Source organism: Sycon ciliatum, chromosome 12 (assembly GCF_964019385.1).
Source record: "Sycon ciliatum chromosome 12, ocSycCili1.1, whole genome shotgun sequence".
Taxonomy (NCBI): domain Eukaryota; kingdom Metazoa; phylum Porifera; class Calcarea; order Leucosolenida; family Sycettidae; genus Sycon; species Sycon ciliatum.
The window spans coordinates 21,291,726-21,296,133 of NC_088654.1; the positions used below are offsets into that span (position 1 = coordinate 21,291,726).

General features: G+C 51.7%; 1 long non-coding RNA gene across 1 annotated transcript; it reads left to right on the forward strand.

The window, feature by feature from the left end:
- The first annotated feature begins 2,273 nt into the window (after positions 1-2,273).
- Positions 2,274-3,903, forward strand: LOC135828774 (uncharacterized). The gene is made up of 2 exons (XR_010555748.1): positions 2,274-2,781; positions 3,080-3,903. It is a non-coding gene; the product is annotated as an uncharacterized LOC135828774 (long non-coding RNA).
- Positions 3,904-4,408: the final 505 nt, after the last annotated feature.

The window sequence follows — 4,408 nt, forward strand, 5'->3', positions numbered from 1 at the left end:
CGCATCGAGCTCATCAATGGCGCGTCGCCATGCCGCCTGTATCACGCTCGCTCCATCCCATTCAGGTGGCGGGACGCTGTGCAGAACCAGCTGTCCGACATGGTGGGCAAGGGCGTCATTGAGAAGGTGCCTATCGGCGAAGCATACACTTGGTGCCACCCACTGGTCGTGGTCCCTAAGAAGAATTCCAGTGAGCCGCGCATCACGGTGGACCTGACGGGTCTAAATAAATGGGTCAAGAGGCCGGCATACCCAACCCGAGTACCTCGGGAAGTCGTCGCGTCGATCCCAATGGGGATGCAGTACTTCACCACCCTAGATTCTCGCCATGGCTACTGGCAGGTACCCCTCGACGACGATAGCACCAGGCTCACAACGTTCATGACGCCATGGGGTGCCTACCGTTTCAAGCGGAACGTCGTGGGCTTGGTGTCGGCAGGTGACGAACACAACCGGAGAGGAGACGAAGTGTTCGCCGGGTTTTCGAATCTTCAGAAAGTGGTAGAGGATGTCATCGTGTACGACACTGAGCTTGAGGCGCACACCCAAAGGGTTCGCAATGTGCTCAAGCTTTGCTCGGAGAACCAAATCACACTGAACCGCCGCAAATTCGTCTTTGCGGCACCCAGAGCATCGTACTGCGGATTCGTGGTGACGCCGGACGGCTACAGTCCTGATCGAAGCTTGGTGGAGGATCTACACAACTTTCCAATCCCTACCAACCGCACTGATATCCGATTCTTCTGTGGACTCGTGCAGCAGTTCGACGCGTTCACGCCGCGACTAGCGGAGCTTCTATCCCCGATCCGCTCTCTGCTCTCTCCAAAGAATGAGTTTATCTGGGAGGATCCGCAGCAGCAGGCATTTACAGCTATACTAGAGGAGCTGGTAAGCCCTCGAGTGTTGGCTACCTTCGACCCTGCACAGCCGCTTCGTCTCGAGACAGACGCCTCGCAGTCAAACGGTCTCGGCATGGCACTGTGGCAGCAGCAAGTGAACGGGCGGTGGCGTCTAGTGCAATGTGCTTCACGGCACGTCACTGAGACCGAGTCCAGGTACTCTGCAACGGAGATTGAACTGCTGGCGGTGGTCTGGGCAGTCCACAAGGCTAGACTGTTCCTGGCCGGTGCTGATTTCGAGCTGCTAGTCGATCACAAGCCGCTCATTCCTATCCTGAATGCTAAGACGCTGGATGAGTTGACGTCTCCACGAATCGTGCGACTACGGGAGAAGCTGACGCCTTTTCGGTTCGTGGCTCAGTGGAGACCGGGTGCCGATCACAAGGTCGCAGATTGCCTGTCGTGACACCCAGTAAGTGCACCAGACCCTGACGATGAAGCTGGTGAGGAAGAAATCGAGCACTGCTACTGTGTTCTCCGTCAGCTGTCGCAAGAGGACGAGGAAACAGGCCATACAGTCCTCCCCGACCTTGGCATTACGAAGGTGCGGGCGGAGGGCTCGACGGACCCGGAATACCTCAAGCTGCTGAACGCCGTAAAGAACGGCTTTCCGGTGGACAAGGCTGCTCTGGACCTCGATCTGCACCCGTACTGGCAGGTTCGGCATGACCTGTCGGTCGAGGACGGCATAGTGTTGTTGGGCCACCGTATTGTCGTTCCCAGAAGGTTACGCCAGACCACGCTGGAGCAACTTCACGCTTCTCATCAGGGACAGACCCGCACACTCCGTAGGGCCAGGCAAGCAGTGTACTGGCCCCAGATCTCCAATGACGTTAAGAACGTCGTCCAGACTTGCAGATCCTGCATCACGCTGCTCCCCTCCCAACCTTCTGAGCCGCTCCTCTCTGACAGTCGTCCGTCCAGACCGTTCGAAAATGCAGCGGCGGACCTCTTCTCCCTAAGCGGCTTTGAGTACCTGGTTCTCACCGACAAGTTTTCCGGCTGGCCATTTGTTGGGCGTTGTGGGAGGTCGGCTACCACGTCTGACGTCACCAAACATCTCGTTCAGTGGATGTCGGACGTTGGCGTTCCTACGCGCCTCACGACGGATGGTGGGCCGCAATTCAGATCTTCAGCGTTCGCTTCGTTCTGCTCAGAGTGGAACATTTGCCACGACCCCAGCAGCCCGTACAATCCTCAGTCAAATGGCGCGGCTGAGGCGGCGGTCAAGGCCATGAAGCACTTATTAACCCCTTTAGCGCGAGCGTCGTACTAGTACGACGCACATTAGTTGCATGCCCCACGACCGTCGTACTAGTACGACGCTGGTGAGCGAAGCTGCCTATCGTGATCGTGGGGTCCGTATCGAGTCCCAGTGGCTCTGTCGTGGACCGCTGGCTGTTCGCGGGCTGCTGGGGGCTGCCTGGAACCGGCACGTGATTCGAGGCGGGAAAAATCGAACGAAAGGAGACGCACGGGGAATAGTTTCAGGCGAGAACATTTTGGTTGAAAATGCTGCGCCGCGCGAGAGGAAGAACTGTGGACGAAGCGCTCCACGAGCTGTTTCTGAGTTCAGACAGCGATGTGGAGCCGTCAGTGAGTAGCGACAGCGACGAGGAGGGTCTATGGACGCCAGCAAGGGCCAGAGTTCAGAACGAAACTGCGCCTGATGTGAGTGGCGGAGCAAGCGCCAGTGTCGATGAGTACGTCGCGGAGCACGCGGACATCGATGTTGCGAATGAAGCGCAGCCGGCGGACGTCCGTGACAACAGTAGCAGCAGTAGTACTAGTGGCACGGAGAGCGACGATGATGAACAGGCGTCCGAGAGGTCGCATGTCCACATCCAGGAGCAGCTTGCCGCAGGAGACGATGGGAGCGAAGGTAATTATCTTTTCAATAGTATTTATTTGTTCGTGTGAATTTGAGTACGCTGTGTTTGCACTTTGAGCTGAGTAAAACTATTATACGTGGGTTTGTACCTTTGTTGAAAGTAGTCTTACTGTAATATTCCTGGCCATCGTTCAAGATCTGTTTGGCGTTATGCATATCGTAACTAGAGAATTTTCAAACAAAATGTTGCCTAAATTCCAGAGTATTTGAGACGTACATCAGCCTTCCTACACTGTAGGGCATCATGTGGCCTGATATTTCCTACATTATTCGTGTTGTGATGTATTAGGGCAATGGAAGATGGAAGAAAACCAGCCCTTGCAAGACTCGTTCACTGCCCAGCCCGGTATCAAGGTGCCAGTGCCAGAAAATGCTGAGCCATATCATTATTTTTGCCTGTTTTTTACTTTACAATTTTGGCAATTGCTCTGCACTGAGACCAATCGATTTGCCCAGCAATATCTAAATGCACACCGTGACACACTCCCAGCTCGTAGCAGATTTAGGAAATGGGTAGACGTTAGCGTACAAGAAATGAAAGTGTTCTTTGCTCTATTTTTGCTGATGGGATTTATTTGGAAGCCAGAAATCGATCTCTATTGGAACAGGAACCCTCTGATTTTCACCCCTTTATTCCCCGCCTCGATGAAGCGCGACCGATGGATGTGTATTGCAAGTTTTCTGCACTTTGCAAACAATGAAGACGAGACGGCTAGAACCGACAAGCTTAGGAAAATTCGGCCGTTGATTACATTTTTCCAGGATAAATTTCAGACCGTGTACATTCCGTATAAACATATCTCTATAGATGAAGAATTAGTGCCATGGAAGGGTAGACTAGATTTTAGGCAGTTTATACCCTCGAAACGAGCAAGATTTGGTGTCAAGATATATGCTCTGTGTGAGTCTAGTGGTTATATGTCTAACTTTTTTGTTTATGTTGGCCGAGATGATCATGCCTATCAGCCTGGCTTAGTAGAGAAAGTCGGCAAATCTGGTGCCGTAGTTGTCCATTTATTAGATCCATTATTTTTAGACAAAGGCTACAACGTATACATAGATAACTTTTATTCTAGTATTGAGCTGGCTGAATACTTGGAGACCAGGAAGACCGGAGTGTGTGGAACAATTAGAAAGAATAGGCGTGGCCTTCCAAAGCGGTTGGTGAACCTCAAGCTGAAGAAACGCGGATCGTTTGCATATCGTACAATGGGCAGTAAATTATTTGTAAAACTATCGGACACCAAAGAAGTATATTTTCTCACCAATTTGTTCAAGCCTAATGTTATTGCAACGAATAAACGCGACCGAACCAGGAAACGGGTTCACAAACTCAACCTTGTTCACCAATACAATCAGTACATGGGCGGTGTGGATCGCAATGATGCTCTTCTGTCGTACTACAGTGCATTGAGAAAATCCATGAAGTGGTACAAAAAAATAGGTGCACATTTTATCGAAGAAGCATTATTGAATTCATATATATTATATAAAAAGTCCAAGAGTATGCCACACCATGAATATGTTATATCTGTATTATCTGCATTGCTTGCGGATGGCACGAGTCCCGCCGCTGCTGATGATGTTGCTGTTGCCAACCCTGCTCCTGCGGATGCTG